The 23,956-nt window shown below is 35.9% G+C and overlaps 1 protein-coding gene across 1 annotated transcript in view; it reads right to left on the bottom strand.

Annotated features, from left to right (window-relative positions):
* The window catches only part of CNTN4 (contactin 4), an 872,298-nt gene that overhangs the window by 711,869 nt on the left and 136,473 nt on the right, over nt 1–23,956 (bottom strand). Inside the window, exon 2 of the mRNA XM_075998444.1 lies at nt 14,482–14,584. The gene's annotated coding sequence lies outside the window, so the exon portion shown is untranslated. The remainder of the gene's footprint in view (nt 1–14,481; nt 14,585–23,956) is intronic.

Below are 23,956 nucleotides of genomic sequence, written 5' to 3'. Positions count from 1 at the left end.
AAAGACCTGATCAAAGATGTCGAGAACATTTACAGCTCATAAAAATGTGTATGTTGCAATTCTTATCTGAGAATATTTTAACAAAGCCTTGCTTTATTTTTTACGATGCATATCCTGGTTTATAAAAACAGGCACCACTGTCAAAAGTTTTCTTTTCATCTGGTTTGAAACAATACATATCTAATTCAGGACCAAGCATTGCACATGATTTTGTTTCTTTAGTCTCTTTTAATATAGTGTAGTCCGTTTTTCCAGACCAACTTGTGGAAGAGGCCAAGCCTGCTGTCCTGAAAAATGTCTTATGTTTGCCATTTGTCTGACTGTGTCCATGTGATGGTATCTAGCTTGCTCTTCTGCCGCTGTATCTCCTAATGATCTGATCTTAGAACAACGTTTTTGAGTATACCACATTGTGGATGCCGTATATTATATTTTGCATCATATCATTATATTTTGGAGGCATATAGTACTGACCAACTACTGGATTAGAGTAAAAACAGTCTGATTCCACCATTGTGCCTTCTTCTCCTTTGACTAGAAAGTTACGTGAGTAGTTCTACCTGGACATTGTACAATTATTCAGCTCCTCATCATCCAATTTATTAACTCTTAATCCTCTCCTGAATCAATAATTTCATTTGGATGTTCTTTTAGTTTCAGTTGTTTTGTTTTGTTTGTTTCTACATAGATCATGTGGGCAATCTACTTAGCCCAGGCATTTTGCTCACACAGAAGATAATCACTGTAGATTGGCACCTTCAATTGTCAGATCTAAACTTGAATTTGAACTTGATGGACATGGTATGGTAGTTCAATCTTCAAAGCTAACAGGGAGCCATTTCTTTCTAAGCCTAACTAAATAACAGCAGTGGTATAATAGCCACCAAGGATAAATAATGAATTCATTGAGGATAAATGATAGTAGTGGAAATCATCCATCTAGGGCTTACTACATGTACCAGACACTGTACTTAGTTCTTACTTTTAAATCTTCACAATAAGATTACTATGAAGAGTTGCATGCCCATTTTTTACAAATGAGAAAACTAAGGCACAAAGAAGTTTGAAAACGTTTCCAGAGTTAGGTATGGAGGTCTTGGAATTCAAAACCATCACATATATTTAACATCCTTTCTTTTAACTACTATGCCATAAGGATGTTTTAAAGTTCTTCTCTGAACAGCATAGAAACTTCCACATGTATACAGCATGCACAATATTTCTCTTTCAACACTAAGCATGTGTACCTCTCCATACCACTGATCTAAAACTAACTGTTACATTTGTAGTGTGTAGATTTGTAGTTTCTGTGTTCATGCAGAACAACAGGAACTGACCTTGGTGCAGAAAGGCCAGTGAGATCCTAGCTATGACTATAAGCAGCTCCAAGTTCACAAAGAGTAAAAGACAGTTACTTTTCTCCCTTATCAATGGCCAGCTAATGTGTTCCTGTTCAGTAGGATGTGTAGACCAAGAGTGCATGTCCTGAGCCAATTCCAAAGACTAACTCATTCATGAAAACTATTGAATTTTAATATTTTGTGCTATGAAGAAAATGAGGCCATCTTGATTTTTATTTCTTTATTGATTATACTTTTTTGTTTCTTTGTTTGTTTGGAGGGAAGTTTCTGCCTATTATAAGCTCCTTTCTTTTTTATTTTACAACCCTGTTCCCAATTCATGTTTTTTTTGTGTATCTTCTTAAATGTCTTATGAAAAGCTGAGTGGTAGTTCATTAGAAGGTCATGGTCTGCTGCCATATTCATTTAGAAAGTCCTGCACAAACTTAAAAAGTTGCCACCTTCTGAAGGGATTCATCCTCAAATCTAACCTCTATTTTTGGTTTATAATTTTCTGTTCAAAAAAATTTTAGCCATTATCCCGTGTGCTTCTAGTGTTGTGCTGATTTCACTGAATTAGTCAGCCATGCAAGGAAGAAGAAATTGACAGATAAATTCAATAAATATCATGGTGCTAAACTTGCTGAGTCTCCAAACAAGAAGTAAGTAAGCATAAATGAGCCATGTAGGTGCATCTCACCTACAATGGAGGAGAATCGGTATTTCCCAAGGGTGAAAAGGACAAACCAGGAGGAGGAGAAAAGCAAAATCATATGTAATATTAGCTCCATATAACAATGGAGACAGGAGGGGAAGCTGAGTAATTATGAATATGTGTGTTGCACATAGGGATATTCAACACAAAGACCCTGAAAGGTGTACAATAATGCCCAGCTGTGAACACAGGCAAGAGAGGGAGACCAGCAAAAAAACAATAAAAACAACTGTAGAAGGGAATATGTTTTATGGCAGACAGAGCCTGCTGAAAACTATATTCCTTTCTTATTTTTCAATAAGCTACTGAGTGGGAAGTTTTGAAGTTTTGTTTATCTCCATAAAATGTTTTTTGAACTAAGCAACAGTCTACATGTGCTTTACCTTTAAAGGTCATTTTCTTAATATTTAAAAAACCTACTAAACATACATGTTGCTCATTATTAACCTGGCTGATAGTCTGCTAAGAATAAGTCTACACTACCTTTCTTTAACAGGAAGAGAGAAACAATGAAATGATAAATATCATATTCTCAAGTGACTCAGGGTACCATGACTTTATGAACCCTTACAGCTCCTTAAATTTCCCCTGGTGAAAATGTGTGGTTTGTAAAACACATAGCTCCCTCCTCCTTTATTGCTTTTTTGGTCTGTTTTTACCAAATCTACCAATTTTTTCCAATATTGCTGCCAGTTTATTTGTGTAATATTTTTTCAAGACATAGTTTGATATTTGAGGTACATGAATTCTTTAAAAGCAACTGCATTAATCTATACTATCTTACCATATTTGTAGACCAAAAGGACTTCAAAAGAGCAAATTATTCAGAAAGTGGCCAACATATTATTTCACAACAAAAGCTATTTGAGAACTTTCATTTGCATTGCATTATGGTGGGTGGATCATAAAAATAGAAGAGCCCTACTTTCTAAATACTCATCATTTAATTGATTCATCATGACAAATTTTAAAAAGATAATAAATCAGACAAATAGAAATTCAAAACAATAATGCAGATGATGTTAAAAAGCTATGATACAAACTCAGCATGTTTACTTTTATGTATATATGTATATATATGTTTTCAACATTTAAAAGTTTATGTACATATACATAAAAGTATTTTTCAAATTATTAGTTTCAACTGTTAGGATTATTGATGATTTTATACTCATTCAATATTTCTAATCTTTCAAATTAAGATTTAATTTTTTGATCAAAACCATAAAAACATAAAATTATATATAATTGTGAAATTCATGGCATATAATTAATAATGGCTACAATATTCAGAAGAAATAATGATCCATGAGAGAAGAGTAAGGAACAATCAGAGAATAGAAAGTTTAGGATACTATCATAGAAAACTTTCAAGTGACTTAAGTTTTAGTATATAACATGACTCTGTAGTGCAGATAAAAGATACTTATGGCAATATCTAATGGACATGATTCAGTTAGCACATAAAAGGCATACTCTTGGTATAATATTGGGCTTTTTTCATATAATGTATAAAACACGATTTAGACACTGGTTTATCCAAATGTCTACGTGTAAAGAGTATTCACTGTGACAACTGCATAGCTCTGTTTATATGGAAGTATTCAGTCGATAAGTTCATAATTAACCACTTACAGCACTAAACATTATAGTGACTCTGATAAACAGGCAACATTGGTGATGTCCATGCAGAATTTTCAGGCAAATCTGATATTCTCACCTTAGTCTCCCTAGGGAGTAAATCCTAATCTCTCCATGGAATAAATAAGATATGCCTGCACTATGAGTTGCTTGTCAAGTCAGATATTTGGATTTGTACTAATTCATCCACACCTTCCAGACCCTCCCACCCCTCATCCCTGTGCCCCATGATACATTTTGAAGATGGAGCACCAGCACTTAGATAGGGGACAGTCCCCATTCTTGAATTCCTAGCATTGTGTTTTAACCACAACAATTAACCAGCCATGTTGTAGGAATATGGGCTATGGATACCGATAATATTTAATATTTCCATTAGGAAGCTTGACAGTAAACTTAGTTTTCATGTATGGAATTCCTTCTCCTCGGGTCACATGGCTTCCCTCCCGCTCTCCCAAATTTCTCCTCCCTCCCTCCCTCCCTAGGGATACATATTCAGCCTTCTTTGGTCAAGGCCCATAAACTTGACTTTTTAATGTGCTGAGAATTTCACTAGAGACTGCTTTAATCAAAGGGAAATAGGATACGATTCATTGTCAGCATTTATCTATAAGAGAGAAAGGTAAGTAGCGAGCCCCAGAAAAAAAAAAAATTAAAGTAAATAACAGTACTTCTCTAGGTTTGGTGAAAAGAAAAGTAAACAAACATAGATCCCGAAAATATTACAGATTTGAAGAACAAATAATGTCTAGAATGATATCTTGATTTCTGGATGGAGATGTGGGTATGGCCTGGGCCTTTTTGAAGATTGGGGAAAGAATAGAAAAGTGTGCAACCACTTCCCTAAGATCCCAAATGGGTTGTTTTCTCTTTCACAGTCTCTAGGGGATGCTTACTTCTTTACTTCTTACTTACCTTATCTGAAAAAAATACATCAAGACAGATATTGTTATCCCTATTTTACATGGGGAAAATTGACATTCAGAAAGTTGATAACAAATGGCAGAGCCACAGTTTAAAACCAGGTATGTTACGCTATAAGCCCAGGTTTTTGTTTTTTTTTAACCTTTATCAAGATTTAATTACCATGAAATCAGAAAGGCAGAGGTAGTTACAATCTTTATATCAAATCATAATTAAAACTCATCTGGGATTACCCACAAACATTTAGGTTTTGTTTTGTTTTGTTTTTCTCATTTCTTTTTTTTTTTATTTTTTTTTATTTCAGCATATTATGGGGGTACAGATTTTAAGGTTTCAATAAATGCCCATTTCCCTCCTTCCCCCCACAAGTCCGAGTCTCCAGCATGACCATCCCCCAGATGGTACACATCTCACTCATTATGTATATATATATACCCACCTTCCTCCCCCTCCCACCTGCCCAATACCCTATTACTGTAGTACCTATGTGACCACTTAAGTGCTGTTCAGTTAATATCAATTTGCTGGTGAGTATATGTGGTGCTTGTTTTTCCATTCTTGGGAAACTTCACTTAATAATATGGGTTCCAGCTCTAACCAGGAAAATGTAAGATGTGCTATATCACCATTGTTTCTTAGAGCTGAATAGTGCTCCATGGTATACATATACCACATTTTATTAATCCATTCTTGGATTGATGGGCACTTGGGCTGTTTCCACAGCCTTGCAATTATGAATTGTGCTGCTAGTTCAACCTCTGTGGAAAGCAATATGGAGATACCTTAAAGCGATACAAGTGAATCTACCATTTGATCCAGCAATCCCATTGCTGGGCATCTACCCAAAAGATCCAATGACACTCTACAAAAAAGACACCTGCACTCAAATGTTTATAGCAGGTTTTTGTTTTTGATGCAATATATATGAGCACTGTGTTAAGAGGAAAATACACAAGTGGGAGGAAGATCTTCCCACTATTATGCCAAAGATTTCCTTTATCAGGCAGGCATGGTCAATAAACTTTTAGGAAAAACAAACTTGAAGATTCAGGCGACTGACTTCCAACCAAGAAAACCCTGTTTCCACCTGTGTAACAATCATCCCAAAGACTCGCTCAAATCGCTCACCATGCATGGTGGTTTGCCTCAAATGAGACCAAAAGGTAAAGTTAAATGTCTGTACATAAGACATTGACAGTACAAGGAAACCAACACAGGGGACACATCTTATCAATATGTCTGTTGCTTACATTGCAAAGCAAGCTGAGTTGGGGCCTTTCATCACCTCACTGGGAAAAGATACAGATAAGCAGAATAGGCCAAAAGGGGAAACTGACCACCTTCAGTAAATTACACTTACAGTCAATTATAAAACGAAAACTCGGCACAACAGAAAAACAATCTATTTTTAAGTGAACATTGAATAACCCTGTAAACAATTTTAAAGTGTCACGGTTTACCGCCATTTATTGTATTTCAAAAAATGATTTGTACTAAAGTATCAACTTTTGGGTGGCATCTCAAAAGCTAGTCACTGTCTGACTTCCAGCTTTTGAATATGGCAGGAAAATCTGACCACAAAGAAAGTTTCTGGGTTTACTTTATCTTTCCTTCCAGTTTAGGTAATCTAAGAGAGAACTTTACATCTTATATCGATATCTTTGGAAACAATTCCCCTGCCCACCCTCAAAGATGCAGGGATATCTGGTTTGGGGAACACACAGTTTAACCCTGAGGAGACATAAAAGGACATGACAGGGCACTTTGACAGAGCTTCATCGGTCTCCTGGGGACATAGTCTCAGCCCCTTCCTCTACAACTGATGGGAATGTGATTCCAGTGGTGTCCTTTCATTTGACCATGCAATATTGCAAAAGCAATATCTGAGAGTGCAAGCACCACCTCCTCCTCAGGGCAGGAATGTGGTTTTATAAAAACAAAAAATGTGTGTGTGGGGGCTCTCTAAGTGTTTCTGATACCCTCACAATACTCCTTCCAATAAATGACTAATCATTTAATCACATTCATCTCAACAATCTTACAGTGAATAATTACGGATACAACTGTTAAGTTGAATGGCCCAAATACCCCTATGAAAAGTGCTCAACCTCAATCATCAAAGAAGAGTAAATTAGAACAATCATGAGGTTTTTATTTTAAAATTTGACTGGAAGTATTTTCATACATTTATTTTGGTAGCATAAAATGGTATGCACAAGGATGTTTATCATGGTGTAGTTTTAATGTACAACTTATAAAAGGCAAACAAACTATAAATGTCCATCAGTAAGAGATTGTCATATATCTATTCTATAGACTGGATCATTAGAATGATTGAGATCAATGTATTTTGGCAATGGAAAGGTGTCCATGAAATACTGTTCAATGGGAAAAGGAGATAATATAAGCTCTATTTAGTAAAATGAGAAAAGTGGTACATTCAGAAATTCATGAATAAGTATCCAGAGGAAAGATTTTTTTTTTAAAAAAAAAAAAAAGCTTAGTAAGGCCATGTAAGGAAAAGTGAGATTGTGGATGATTTTAAGAATCTTTATATTAATATATTTTTCTATTTTGCTTATAATATCTATAACGAGCCTTATTACTTTTATAATCAGTAAAAAATCTGTAAAGCAATTTTCATTTTAAAGAATGTTAAGGCAAATCAAGAAAGTACTCATTAAAATTTATCATAGGATTATAATATTTTAATAACATTTTTCATGATTATAAAATTCTGTGATGATTACAAATTTAGAATCATACTGAAATATTGTTTTGCAACCTGTTAACCTGTTTTTTTCTATTTAACATCTTGTGAACATGTTCCCACATTTCCAAAGAGTCTTCAAAAACCATAATTTTAATAAATTTTTTTAGTATTTATTGTATAATGTCTTGGTTTCTTACTATTTAAATTTCTGATATAGAAAGTAATGAAATGAGATGATTCTGGATCACAAAAATGTGTTTTTTGATGAATAGATCTCAGATGTAGATATAAGGCAAGTCAGAGAAAGCTGCCTCACAATTCTTAGAAACCTTCTGTAGGTGGGGGTCCCACCAGGCGATTCAGCTGTAGAGTATCAGTCGACCACACCCAGAAGCACTTGAAACCACCCTTTATAAAATTAATAAAGGGCCACAAGGTGGGAACTACGGTAGGGGAAACACCATATATGTGTCTCCAGCCATTGTTCCCTACCTTGCTTTCCTTTTTTAACCATCTGTATTCTTTCTGCCACGTGTCACCAAAAAGCAAAGAGGTCCCTAAGTTCATAAGAAGTAGCCTAATTAATATTCAGATTTATAGAAAGAAAAACAGATGTTCAACCTTGGAGATAGTTCCTGAGGAGGGAACAGGTACCAACAGTAGCCTACAAACCTGTGAGCTAGCTAAGGCCTCACCATGCAGGTGATGATTGCTGATTTGCATACTAAACAACCACATTCCAGGAGACAGCTGAACTATGAGAAATGAGCAGAATAGAAGGCACTGAGCCATGGCCTTCTCCACCCTCCAGGACCCTCCAGAGGAATGTATTTCTCCTGGGTAGTTCTGAGATCCATATCCTATAACACTAGCCTGCAGTCTTCCTCAAGTAAATCACACGGTTCCTGCTAGAAAATGACCACAACAAACAACATGCTCCCTTCTCCTTGTCATCATGTCTGTGAGCACACAGACATGAAGCAGACTAACAGACATTTCAGGCAATCTTTCCCAGGAATACTTCTGCAAAGTATCTCTGAAAATGTAGGGAAATAAGGCCCCATAGGTCATAACAGGTGTTCCTGTCCACTTCACACTTAAAGCCAAGTGATATGTTCACACAAGGCGATCCCATATACACCACACGTATTCTTTTGCTTCTTTTTATACCTAGTTGTCTAGGAACAACCCTCCACTCTCCCCCTCTCCCCCCCCCCCCCCGCCACACCCTTTACACTGACTATAAAAAGAGCATTGGGAAGAAAACTAGTAGTCCTGAGTTCAAAGCTCTACTACAAACTATTTTTCCAGCTAAAAAAGTCAGTAACTCCTGAGACTCATTTTCATCATATTTTAAAATAAGGGATTAGACTCTATAATTGATAGGGTCTCTTTTCTGCTGCAAAATGATAGTTTTAATGCAATCTATTCCATCACAGACATAGGTATACTGAATCAATTTCAGAACCCCACTGAAGAAAGGTATAATTCTGTGAAGGACCTCGTTTTATCATGATCTGCCCTACCGCTCCTAATTGATTTCTTAAGGCAACTCGAAAGGGTGACAATAAAATCCTAAAGTATTTAAGGCCACCTAAATTGTTCTTTTGATGTTCCTCCAAAAGATGAACTAAAATGGTGCCATTTCCTGTCTGTCATTCTTACTCTAGTAAGCTAATCAGTACCCAGCACCCAGCATGACTTAAGCTCCGGGACTGTGAACAAAGCAGCCATTTAGAGATGCTGAAATGCATACTGTGGAGTCGCCAAACTGTGGAAATTCATCCAGGAGAACATATCTTATTGCAAGAATATAAATGAATTAATCAGTAAGCTTGCCACCCACATGCCAGAAACAACCCTTGATTAAATTTAATGTAGTGAATTTGTGCAATCACCACCAAACTAACCATTGATTAAACAAAGGCCTCTGAGTGCTAATTCTTTTAGTGTACAGTTTACTTCTGCTCTCCTTTGAAGGGCACACCTTTGAAAATTTTGCTAGTTTGGGGGACATATCCACATTTGGAATTCAGCCTGGGTTTATATGTCAAGGCAGCCCTGCTCTTTCCCAGGCAGGGCAACTAATGCATCAGAGCATCAGGCATTTAGACAGATGCCTATTTTTTAAATCTATATTTTTAATTATTAAGGATACATAATAGTTGTATATCTTTATAAGGTAGATGTGATGTTTTGATACAGGCATACAATATGAATTAATCAAACCAGGGTAATTGGGGCATCTATCATCTCAGGCATTCAACATTTTTTGTGTGTGTGTTAGGAACATTCCAACTCCACTCTTTTAATTATTTTAAATTATGCCCTCCCTTGTCGATTATAGTCACTTTGTTGTGCCAACAAATACTGTCCGTTCTATCTAACTAAACTATATTTTTGCACCCATTAAGCATCCTCACTTCGTCTCCCTCTCCCTGCTACCTTTCCCAGCTCTGGTAACCACCATTCTACTGTCTAGAAAGATTCCTATATAGTTAATCTGTCACGGTGGTGCTAAGAATTCCCTGCAAATCCATGCTACCTTGTGGGTAGTTGAAGAAACCTGTTTATCACCTACTTTCCTCTTCTCACATATAAACAAAAGTGGAGAAACAGGCTATTACTCCAGAGACAAGAGTTGAAGGGTAAAACATAGCAAAGATTCCCTTAACCTATATCCTGTACATTTTAACTTCAGATATAATGCTATTTGCACACATGTGGCTGAGAAAGGAGGTAAGGGAGGTACAGAAAATGTTATTAAAAAACTGAGATTTCCAAGATAGATTATTTTCCTCTCTCAGATAGATAGATAGAGATAGAGCACATTAACTAGGATTTAATCCATATAACAAATCCACTACAGAGACCGAGACTACAGTTTAACAAGAGTGCAGCCACATTTACTGAGTTCCTATTATGCAACGGATACTACAATAAAAGAATCAAATTCTGCTCCCATGGAGCTTAAAATTTCATGGCAGTAACTGGGATATAACATCTCTGAACTGAAAATGTTGCTCCTGGTAATTAATCAGACTCTCATTCTCAGTCCTGTAAAGTCACACTCATGTAAATACTAGATACTCAAAAGTATATTTTTAGAATTAAAACTGAGGGTGAACTCTCTAATCCTGAGGTTCTCTCAAGTCAAAGCATGAGGGTAGAAAGCAAGGGTACCCTCGCCCTTTCTAGCCATAGAAGAGGCCTAGCTAACATTCTCTTAGTCTTACAGAGCAGCCCTACCTGTATCATCAACTATCTAAATGTACATTTAATTGTGCTTTAATGCCTAACAAAGTAGACTGAACAGTTAGTGGATGCTCAACGTATGTTAGTAAAATGCGTTCAGGCCAAAACATTGATTGCTCTTTCTCTCACAGCCTGTATCCTTTCCGTGACCAATTCCTATAGACTATTCCTTCAAACTGCCCATGCTGTATGTCCAGAATATGATCACTTCTCATCACCTCCATTGCTACAACCCTAGCACAAGAGTCAACAGGATTCCAGAGGAAATGATTACAATATGGGAATGTTTAAGGACTGCTATGTATGGGAAGAAAAGCTTGCGATGTATAAGATAAAAGGATGAAAAGTCCCCTGCTGTGACTCCAGGTGGCAAAATCAAAACCAATAAAGTGGCATTTTTTTCAATGTGCATAAGAAAATCCAATACTCACTGACAATATAATCGATTACCTTAGGAATCAGTGGGTGTTTTCAAGTAGCTGTTGAGAAATGTCTTAGAGGGAGGTTAGCACGGTCAACTGGGAGTGGGAAAAGTAGGGAGAAGAGATGGATTAGAGGAGATAGTCCCACCCAATCTTGCAATTCTACGCTTTCAAATTGCCACTGTCTTATAAAGTTCATGAGTCGCAGATGAAATATGATTGTCATGTATAGCAGACACGGCATGTTTATAATATCGTAGGGCCGTGAAACAATATCCTATTGGAAATTGGGATGCAATTCAAATATTCCTTTCATTCCAAATGAATCTCTCCTGCTTTGATTTGTATACATCATTTCAGGATTTCACAAACCAGCTGTGAAATTGCTGATTTGTCTCCAGCATGAATTTCTTTGTTAGAAAAGAAAATGGCTCTTTGAAATAGTGCTCTTCCTATGAGAAGAGGAGATATTTATGCCTCTTTTCCAAACACACACAGGTCAATTCAAAGGGAACCTACTTATTTCTTGAGTAAAAGGAAGCATCACCTCAGGAAATGGTTCTTTCAATGGTTGCTACACTAAATTTCTACGTATCACAGTCATATTTGGCATAGGAACCAGGAAAGGAGGTGAATGCTATCTTTTAGACACAGGCCAAGTTCACTCACTAGAAACTCCACATCCCTGAAAGGCAAATTCCCCTGGCTCCATATTTTTTTTTTCTTTGACGGAACTATGCCAATAAATGCATTTAATTCTTAATTTGGTTCTCTTTAAAATTCTATTATAATAAATTGAATCACAGTACTGTTTGCTCACATTTGAAGAGCAATAAAAGCAACTTTAGCAATTTTGCCATTGCTTTTAGCATTGGAGAACTCATACACTTTTGATAGCTAAAAATCCCAAGCCAAGCAAACTAACTGCTTGACTGTGGTGGCAGCTGCTGGTACAGTCATTGCCTTTCCCCTCCCAAGAACTCTTCAGAAATCTTTCTGAGAAGAGTCCAATATTGTGACATTTCTAAAACACTCAGAATAGCAATGCTGTTCTTTACCATGAATGAGTTTGCATAGAAGGCATTATAAATTCTCCAATTACAGTGCACATTAAATGAAACATTTAATTAATTTGATCCAGCACATGAAGGTTCCTTGTCTCAGATGTATGGGAGCCCCATAGACCTTACTCAAAAATCCGCCAAGGAGACCAAATCTCTATCCTGTGGGGGTAGATTTGATTTTTAGGAAGACTTAAAAAGTTGTCAGAGCAAAATATGAAAAAAAAAAAAAAAAAAAAGCAGGCTTAGAAAGAAAAAACAGCAGTGAATAGAATTATTTCCCTATGTGTTTTGAAACTTAAGCCTGAAACTCATTTTCCAAGAAGAATCCAAAAGGCATCTTAATAAATGGTTACATTATAGTGGCTACTATAAGAAAAACAACTTTCACATTTGATAAAATTCAACATCCCTTCATGATAAAAGTTCTAATATTCATATTCATATAAGCTCTAATATTCAATAGTACTATAGGGGGAATTATAGTTAACAATAACATTAATATTATATATTTCAAAATAGCTATAAGATTTTTAGGTTCTCAATATAAAGAAAAAAAATAAATGTTTGAGTTTGTAGATATTCCAATTACCCTGATTTGATCGTTACACATTGTATACAGATATCAAAATATCACATGCACCCCAAAATTACATACAGCAATTATTATATATTAATTTTTTTGTAAGAGACAGGGTCACGGTCACTTTCTGTTGTTCAGGCTGGAGTGCGATGCCATGATCATAGTTTACTATAATCTAGAAATCAGGGCTCAAGTTATCCTCGCACCTCATCCGTCTGAATAGCTGGGACCATTGGTGCATGCCACCACACCCAGCTAATTTATTTATTTTTATTTCTTGTAAAGACATGGTCTCATTATGTTGCCCAGGCTGGTCTTGAACACCTGGCTTCAAGCAATCCTCCCTCTTCAGCCTCCCAGAATGCTGAGACTACAGGCATGAGCCACCCCGCCCGGCCTACATAGCAATAAAAAATTTTTAAAAAGAAAAATAACACTATAATTAACCAGCACCATAAGATATTCAATGATAACTGAATAAATAAAGGAATGGTTAGGTGCATTTATTTTAATTTTTTTAAAAAAATCAGTCTTCTTTTTAGTCATATGTCACATTTAGCAAAAATAGCATCTCTCCATGTATATTTTCAGTGAATATTTATTCATTGGTTTGGTGCTGCCATTAACCTAAGAGCTGAAAATACAAAATTTAGCATTTACAATGCTAAATTTTTTATTATACATAGTCCCTGCCCACATGTAGTTCACAATCTTCCTAGCAACATTCTTTTTTTAAAATGTAGGATATATTAAAATTAATGTTTGTGTGGAAAATACTGCTAATTTTTCTCTTCTACCATAAGACAAAAATTTTAGCAGGGCATGTGACCACAAGAATAAAAACTGAATCTTATCCTAGCACTCTGGGAGGCTGAGGCGGGAGGATTGCTTGAGGTCCGGAGTTCAAAACCAGCCTGAGCAAGAGCGAGACTCCGTCTCTACTATAAAGAGAAAGAAATTAATTGGCCAACTAATATATGTAGAAAAAATTAGCCGGGCATGATGGTGCGTGCTTGTAGTCCCAGCTACTTGGGAGGCTGAGGCAGGAGGATCACTTGAGCCCAGGAGTTTGAGGTTGCTGTGAGCTAGGCTGATGCCACGGCACTCACTCTAGCCTGAGTAACAAAGTGAGACTCTGTCTCAAAAAAAAAAAAAAAAGGAACTGAATCTTACAGTCTTCTTTGCGGCCACATGTGGCCATGTGACTAAGCACTGACCCATAGGATTGACCAGAGCAGTTGTATGGCAACTAATGGGAACTTTCTTTATAAGGAAATAATTTTACCTTCTCTGCATTTTACTGCTTGGAATATGACTAAGACACAGAAGCTCCATCTGCAATCATAAGGACCAGGACTATGTATGACAAAGCTTGGATCCCTGACATTATGGAACAACATAGCAGCTTTGGACTGCTTACCTCAACTTTTAATTAAAAGAGAAAAATATATTTTTGTCTTATTTAAGTGTCTGCCCTTAAGGGTTTTGGGTCTCTTGCAGTCAAGTCTAACCCTAACTAATATAGTATGAAAAAAAAAATGTCATTTAAAGTTATCTTAGATCTGAGGGGTTAGTTATCAGGATAGCTTCTTGGGTGGAAAGGGAGATTTGCAAAGTAAAATAAACAAGGAACTGCAAATATATTTCACATCTTTGTATATTTCACATTTGTGAACCTCAAAAATCCTCTGGGCAGGAGAAAGACAGATGATAAAATTCTCATTTTACATACAAGAACAAAGCACAGAGAGGTTATAAGACAGGTTCAAGCTTGTAACACCTACTCTCTTCTTTTCAGTCAGAGCCTACACAGATTGCTTGCCTTACCTCAGCATGAAGGTTTTTATTCTGTTACATAAAGTTGCAAAAATGTCCAAGTGGGCTTTGGCAGTGTTTCATCAGTTAGAAAAGTCTGCAGCACAGAATGAATCTGAAAAACAAAACAAAAGAAAGAAAGAAATGCTTTCAGTTTGCTGAATTATATGATGCAGACAAAATTGGAAAGAAAGGGAAAATTATCTGGAAAAATTGGTCCAGTTGGAGAAACAGAGCAGAAAGCAGAAGAAGCATTTTAGATATCTCTTCTCATTACTTTATATAGTGTGAGTTTTCCGTAAATGGAAAGTGTTGTGCAGAAGGGTTTAGAAATATATTTGCAATTTTCACATTAAAAGTGAAGGGAAACATACAGGGAATAAGAAAAGGGAAAACTCTGAATCTAGCTGAGGAAAAAAAAATCCATTTTACCAGCTGGAGAAAAGCCTGGGCAATAAGTGGAGACAATGTGATTTGTGAGGCAAGTTGCAAAAGGCACTGAAGATGGGAGAAGGAAAATAAAATGAAGACGACAGCATTTGGGGACTTATTGGGCAAAAATAAAATCACTTTCTACATGCATCCCACACACAGATACTCAGCTAGATTTATTTGATCAGTTCTGACAATAACAAAAAGTAGTACAAATGGAAAGTGTCCAGCCATTCTCAAGGTACACGGTTCTGTCTGAAAATTAAATGTCTAACTTCTGCATCTGGGCAGTACTCCACTGAAAGGAAAGCACACTAAGGAAAGCCTGCCTTACACCACTTGCTCTGTTCCATAAAATTTTTAAACTGTTTCAAATGGAAACTCTGCAGCCTGGAATAGTTGGTGCTGATGGCCCAAGCTTCCATCCAAGATGGTAAATGCAGCGAGTTACATTAAAATGAAATCATAGAAAGTTCTTGACAGAGAGAATGCTCACATCCTTCTCCCGTGTGTCAAAGCACCATCACCTAGGCCTATCACATAAATAATGGATAATATGTCATGCAATAAAATTTTATAAATGAATATCGGCAGAGTTGACAATAACAGCATGAGCAGTAACATAGCATATCCAAGGCATTAAGACAAGGATGCCTCATGAGATTTTCAAATTTTTACACTATAAGTAGTAGACAAATCAACATATATGATATTCCTTTAAACTTAATTGGCACCTTCTATGATCTCAGTTTGTCAAAACAGATATAGTATAAATGCTGTAACTCTGAATATTAACTTTGAGTCACCTCGTAGCACCAAATAGCACAAATAAGAATAACATGCAATAAACCATGTGGAGAAAAAAAAAAAAATTGGGGATTTTTCTATCTCCAAATGTGGTGTGTTCATTTATTTTGACAAGTATAATTTAGTTTTAATTATTCATCATATGGTAGAGAATATGCTGCAAAATATTTCATAAAGCAATGAAAACTCAAATCTGTAATGGGAGGTTCTATTAGCAGACAATATTATATTAAATATTTTCCTTGAAATACTGCAACAGCAAGAAACTCATAGCTGTAATCCCTATGAGTGAACTTTCACAGGCTATAACAGGAGGGGCCCACGCGGGTCCTCGATGTAGGTAAATTGTTTTCCCTTCTGTTGCTTGCCCCATCTACCATCATGATTTCTTATTGTTCTTAAAGCTCATCCTAACAATAACCTGAATTTAAAAAATGCTTTTGAAATATACGAAAACTGTTCACATTCATTATCATAACTTAATCCAGAGGTTCTCAACCAGGGGTGATTTTGCATTCCCTGGAAGCTGAAAATGTTGCCAATGTCTAAAGACTAAAGACATTTTTGGTTGTCACAACTAGGCAGGTGCTGCTGGACAGAGGCCATGATAGCCACTAAACCTCCTATATGAGGCACAGGAGAGACTCCTCTGACAAATGACAGCCTGGCCTAAAACATCAACACACTCAAGTTGAGAAACCTTGATTTAGTCCTATAGCTACATTACATGGTAGAAAGTAAAAGGATTGTTATCCTCATTTTTTTCCTTTTATCATATTATGGGGGTACAAATATTGTTAGGGTTACATATATTGCCCCTGCCATTCCTCCCCTCAACCCCCACCTTGCCAAAACATAAAGCGTGTCCAACCCCCAGGTGGTGTGCATTGCACCTATTTTGTAAGTATATGTCCTTCCCCTCCTCCACCCTCTCATCTGCCCACCACCAGATAAAAGTTTTCTTTTTTTTTTTTTTCCTTTTTTGACCTTTTGGTTACATTGTATATCTTTGCCTTTCCCTACAAAGGGTATTCCCTCCCCCCCCCAATGCTCACCACAACCCTAAGATGTGTATCTCCCGCTACCCCAAACCCTAGTGAACACCACCCCCATTTGGGCGCCATAGTTATCCTCGTGTCTGAACAAAAAAATGAGGCCCATATGCTCTCTAAGGTATACAACAAACTGTAACTGTAGCCAAGTATCTTGCTTCAGCGTATATTTCACAAACCAAAACAAACTTCCAATAATCTGTAGACATCAGGAGAAATCTCAGTGAACAAAGCAAAAAAAAAAAAAAAAAAAAAAAAAAAAAAAAGCTTGAAAATAATAGAGCGATAGAGCGAAGTTCCCAGAAATAGCGGGACAGACAAACAACAAAGACGAGTGGGAAGAAGGTAGTTCTTGCTAGCATCACGCTGCAGGGATGGGATGGAAGACAAAGCTACCAGATGTAAATCCCACGTCTCACCAGCCATAGACTCTTTGCCTGTGGCACTTAACATTTACAGCTCTGAACCTCCTTTCCGAGACTGGCCATGTGGGAATAGCCACACAAGAATTCGCAGGAAAGGCACTTTATAAAACATCTGGCACTGTACAATATTTTCATTGTCTTTAACGTCAGAGATAATTTTTACTGACCTCTCCCTTCCCCCGTATCAATTGGTTAGCAGATTCCTGATTTGTGTTTGCAGATTGAATAAACAAAAAAAAAAAAAAAACAGGCTTATGGGCAAAAGCAAACGTATGGCCAGATCCCCATAAAGATGTTGGGGAGGAGGGACATAATGTGTAGAGATATGGTTAAAAGAAGGAGTTCTGGAGGGAAAAAAAAAAAGCCTGAAATTTAGAGAGAATAAATAATCACTAAATAACCAACTTACTAGTGCAATATAGCTTTGGGTGAATTACTTAACCTCTGTAAGTCTCCACCTCCTCACTTGGATAATAGTACCTATGCCTCATATGGTTGTAAGGAGTAAGTGAAATAATAAATGAAAAGGAACAGTGTCAGAGTACACGCTAAATACCTGCTGGGATATATGCATGTATTCTTCTTTTATTTTTTTAACACTCTCTCTTGTGCCAAGCAGTGCACTAAGTTCCAGGGAAACACTGGTGGACAAGATGGAAAAGTTATCCACCCTCAAAAATACCTCACATTTCAATGGGGGAGATGAGCAAATCTACATATAAATAACATCAAATAATCAAAATTAAAATATAAAAGGTCAGGGACTCAGGCTAAGACATGAGGTTCAAAGTATCCATAAAAGATTAGTGTTCAGAAATAATTTGAGAAATAGGCTGCCTGAGTAGAATTATTCAATACAGCATTTATGATCCAGGAAGTTCAGAACCAATTAAATTATGGGTGGTAGGTTCACAAACATGAGCAAATACAGAGCATCTAGCAGGAATAAATGGTTTAAAAGGTATTAAAACATTCTCCATTGTTTTCTTAAGTAATAGCTCATCCTAAAATAAAATATTTCATCTAATGACTACCTAGGCCTATTATTTATCAGGAAATAATTTTCTAAATGCTTATTGAGACAGCAAGAAATAAGACAATCTCTGGTAATATTCAATGAAACTTCTTAAATCAACACATCAGAAAGTAACAAGACACATATCAACTATGCAGAAATAATTGAAAATGTTAAATTAATAAGAAATCTTGGCATGATATAATCAAACTGATGCCAGTAAAAAGGAGATTAGTAGTAAGAAGTTGTATTCTGTTTCAAGAAAATAATTTAATTAAATAAAAATTGGTTGGCAGAGCTCTTTAGCAGAGAATTTATCAGAGGACAGATAAAGGAAATTCTAGAATTAATGGCATAAATCATGCAGCAAACATCAATCATTTGCTGTTTTTCTTTGTTTTGATGACTAAAACAATGTGTCACAACTTTTTAATTTCTGGTCTCAGCTCTCATAAATACCATCCCATCAACCTATATCAAAATTTTTTTCTAAAAAATGTAAGACTATTATTTCTACCTGAAATAAAGTCACTGTTTCACCTAATGGACAGAAAAATAAGGTAGCAGGAATGGAAGTAGTTTAAACACTTTTAAAAATGATGAACAATAGACAAAGTTCTTCAATATGGTTACAAAAATCACACAGCACGAAGTAGACGAGAGATTTAAGATTATCTCCTTACCTTGAACAACTTCAATTTAATTTGGAAAAAAGTCAAACTAATAATTCTAGACTCTAAGAAAATTCTTTGGATCCTAAATTATTTGCAAAGGCCATTTAGATTGCTGAAAGTAATCATACAACTACTATACATGGTGCTCTGCATGTATTCTCTGCTATTCTTTTGTGAATATGATAGTTTCTCATTTAAAAAAAAAATTTAGAGATAAGATCTCACTATCGCCCAGGTTAGAGTAGAGTGTTGCAGCCATAGCTCACTGTAACCTCAAACTCCTGGGCTCAAATGATTTCCCCATCTCAGCCTCACAAGTAGCTAGTACTGCAGGCATATGCCACCATGCTCAGCTAATTTTATTTATTTATTTGTTTATTTATTTATTTATTATTCATTCATTCATTTATTTTGTAAAGACAGGATCTCACTATGTTGCCTTGAACGCCTGGCCTCAAGATATTGTCTCATCTCAGCCTCCCAAAGTGCTGGCATTACAGGTATGAGCTACTGCACCTGGCCTGGTGACTGTGATAGTCTCTAAAAGAGAAAAAGCAAATTAAAAAAACAGCTTTAACTGCCATAAAAAATTAAAGACAAAATGTTAAAAGACTGAAAACAAGTAAGTATTAAATTTTGAGACAATTTGGCTTTCTAAAGTCTTTTGACAACAACAGTATAGCTGAATTCAGAAAAAAAATATTCTACAGTGTTTTGGAAGACAAATGACTGAATCATCAAATATGATCATCAAGCTAATATGTACTTAAAAGAGTTCAGCATTTATAACACCTTTCTTAGTATGTCAGTTAAGTTTCCTAGTGGAGATGATTCTAAATAATTAACCATATTAAATGTACAGATTAACCCCCCAAAGAGTATATATTTCATTATCAAAACCAACCAGTAAAATCAAAGTGATAGTCTATGAAATAAGCATTATTAGAAAAGCTATCTTTGACTTCCAATGAATCCCTTCTAATTTTTTTCTTGTTCATATGTATGAAACATAGTCAATGAAAATGCAAAAAATGATAGAAAAAAAGAATTTCTATTTTTACTGATATGTAAATTCAGAGAATTTATGGAAACATGAGTAGGAATATCAAAAAAGTTAAAAATGAATAAAGCACTAATATTTCAAAAGAGTCACACAAAAATGTAATATAGGTGACTTAAAAGCTTAAATGTTTTGCTGAACACCCATTTGGAAACGAAGTCCATTTTATTTCCTACTGGACATACTGCATTAAGTTATAATCAAAAATTTTATCAAGAGTATATTTTTACCATTTAATTATGTTGGAAGGAAAAATAAATTTGATCATTTCATATTGTTATTTTTAATATCTATAATGTCTTCATTCATTAAATCAATGTGTATGTAGCAATATCCTGATTCATGTAAATCAAAACACAGAGTCTGAGCAGAAATCATCATGGGTTAAACAGACATACATATACACTATTTGAATTAAATTAGGCCAAAATAAAGTAAACAAAATTAAAAGGCAATCACAACAGCAACAAAAATATATAAATGAGACCTGACCAAACTAAAAAGCTTCTGCACAGCCAAAGAAACAGTCATGAAAGCAAACAGACAACCTACACAATGGGATAAAATTTTTGCATCCTACACATCCGATAAGGGGCTGATAACTAGAATCTACGTAGAACTCACGAAAAACAGCAAGAAAAAAATCAAACAGCCCAATCAAAAAATTGGCAAAGAACATGAACAGAAACTTTTCTAAAGAAGACAGAATAATGGCCAACAAACATATGAAAAAATGCTCAACATCTCTAATCATCAGGGAAATGCAAATCAAAACCACAATGAGATATCACTTATCTCCAATAAGAATGGTCTTTATTAAAAAGTCCCCAAACAATAGATGTTGGCTTGGATGTGGAGAGACAGGAACACTCCTACACTGCTGGTGGGATTGCAAACTAGTTCAACTTCTGTGGAAAGCAATATGGAGATACCTCAAAGCGATATAAGTAGATCTACCATTTGATCCAGCAATCCCACTACTGAGCATCTACCCAAAAGATCCAATGACACTCAATAAAAAAGACACTTGTGCTCGAATGTTTATAGCAGCACAATTCACAATTATAAAGCTGTGGAAACAACCTAAGTGCCCATCAATTCATGAATGGATTAATAAAATGTAGTATGTGTATACCATGGAGTACTATTCAGCTTTAAGAAACAATAGTGACATAGCACATCTTGTATTTTCCTGGATAGAGCTGGAACCCATTCTACTAAGTGAAGTATCCCAAGAATGGAAAAACAAGCACCACATGTACTCACCAGCAAATTGGTATTAACTGATCAGCACCTAAGTGGACACATAGGAATTACATTAAATGGGTATAAGCCAGGTGGGAGGGGAAAGAAGGGGGAAGGTAAATACACACATAATGAGTGAGATGTGCACCATCTGGGAGATGGTCACACTTGAAGCTCAGACTTGTGGGGGGAGCCCGGGGTAAGGGCATTATTTGAAACTTTAAAATTTGTACCCCCACAATATGCTGAAATAAAAATAAATCAATCAGTGAAACTGAGTTTAATGGACTCACTTTCCTAACAGTTGTTTTTTTGTATATAAAATAAATTAGATGAAAAATAAATACATCAACTAGAAAACTGATTGAAATTGGAAAACCGCCTTTTTTCCTTAATACTTATGCTTCATGACATTGTTTTAGTAAAACTACACCAACTTTATTTTTAATAGAATCTGTAGTGTATGATGTTCAGAAAAATATAAAACCTGCCTACAAAATATATTGTGATTTAAAAAAGAAAAGTACTAAACCAACTTTTAAAAATAGGACAATATCTTTTTCTGGCAACATGTTATCCTAATAGAAGAGACTGTATAATATTTGATATCTAGGGCTAAATTAAATAACAGAACTTCATTTCTCTGCTATCTAAGAATACCCAAATACAGAAATGGCAATGACCCCATAAAGAAGTGGAGGGAAGGTCAAATTCATCCTTTCATTTCATTTTCTTACGAAAGTCCCCTCAATGACTTTGATTATGCAAAGACATATTTCCTAAGGGATCATTAGTGATGCAGCCCTCAAAGTCCCGTTTCCAAACTCTGACCTCAAATATGAATGAGAGAGCTCAGAACCGAAATGGGAACACAAAAAAAATCAAAAGAATTGCAGGAAACTGCTCTAAATAGATATCCTTTCATTTATCTGGTAACCCTTAACTTTGCTCTTATTATTAAAAAACACTTTGGGAATATAACGTCAGTGGACTTTATTAGCATTCCTGGAGCAAATATTTAATATCCTAGGTGGCCATGCTCAACTTCCCAAATGTTAATTGATGCTATTACAAATTGCTTGTGGCACATTCAAGGTGTATCAGAAAATTAACAACAGAGCTTATAGGACAGAGAATGCATTTTAATAACTGGTCAGAGGATTGGTTTTCCATTAGCTTCTTTTGTATGGTAAAAAGCAGGATACACTTATTTGGAATTTTCAAAATATTTAGATAATGACACTGTGTAAATAAGGGGCAACACAATATCAGCATTATAAGCAGAATTTCTCTTACTCAGATTTATGTATAAAACTTGCAGGTGTCTTTATCAATTATTCCCTTAAAAGATTCTCCCCGTCTCTTCATTCATTAACTAGAACTAGAGCAAAATCAGTGAAAGATTCAATTTTAAATTGCTAGGTATTATATTACATGATATTGAATATCATGTTCTGAGTTCCATGATCACTGTCTACTTTTTTCTTCATTCAGAACCTGGTAAGATGTATAGAAGTTACACTATAATAGTTACATTCTTTGGGGGATAATATTTAGTATATTTTAAATATGCATAATGCAATCCAAAACCAAATGAGCATGCAAACAGCATGACACAAAGGAAAGTCCTTCATGAGCAAGGGTTCCAAAACAGTTTGGTTATTTCCCACTATTTCCCTAGAATCATCTTTAATTATAATGCTCTAAAAGCATTATAACCTCAGAAACATATAATGATAAGAACAATGTTTAATAATTAACAATAACATTAATGCTTTGTGGAAGGCAGAATTCTGAGAGAGACCCCCCATAATTCCTGCCCCCTGGTGTGCATCCCCTGTTTAACACCCTCCCCAGGGTGGGGTTCGACTGTGAGTAACATAGATTTCACTCCTGTGAGTAGGCTACTGTACAGAGATGATTGAGTTAAGACCCGATATCGGTTGGTTTTGAGTTATTAATAGGGGAGTTTCTCCTGAGTGGTCTTGACCTCATCAGGTGTGCTCTTAACAGGTGGTGACCACATTTGTGAAGGGAGAGATTTCAAATGGGAGAGTATTCTCTCTACTTTGAAGAGGTAAACGGTCATGCTGTCCCGTATTGGAAAGGACCATGTGGCAAGAACCTGACAGCAGACTCTGGGTGCTGAGAACAGCCCTAGCTCACAGCTAAGGAGAACCCCAGTCCCGACACTACAAGGGAATGAATGCTGCCACCAACTGAGGGATCCTGGAAACAGATCTTTACTTAACCAAAGGGAGCCTCCAGATCAGGAGTAACTCAGCTGGAACTTTGATCCTCCTCGCATTGTGAGACCCTGAGCAGAGGACCCAGCTAAAACGTGCCAGAGTCCTGGCCAATGGAACTTGAAAGATAAACAAATGTGGCTTATTTTAAACTTCTATGTCTGTGGTCATTTGTTATGCAACAATAAAAATTAAAGACTTACTATCAACTACTGAATATTTTCTAAGACTCTGCCAGGCATTGCGCTGAGACTTTTATATTTATTTTCTATTTAATTATTAGAACAACCTGATAAAGTCAATGCTATTATTAACCCCATTTTCTAGATGAAGAAATAGAGCGTTACAGATAAATAACTCGTTAATATGCACGATAGCTGAAATTTTAGTCTAACATTGTTTAACTATAGAGCCCACATTCTTAAACACTCCATTCTGCTCTCCCTGGGAGAAATAACACTGAGGCCATGATTCAGAAAATCTGGGTTGTATTACCATTTTGCTATTAATTAGCTCTGTCATTTAAAGGAA

Source organism: Microcebus murinus, chromosome 28 (assembly GCF_040939455.1).
Source record: "Microcebus murinus isolate Inina chromosome 28, M.murinus_Inina_mat1.0, whole genome shotgun sequence".
NCBI lineage: Eukaryota > Metazoa > Chordata > Mammalia > Primates > Cheirogaleidae > Microcebus > Microcebus murinus.
The sequence above is the reverse complement of the archived record's forward strand: the minus strand, read 5'-3'. Positions and strand labels throughout refer to the sequence as shown.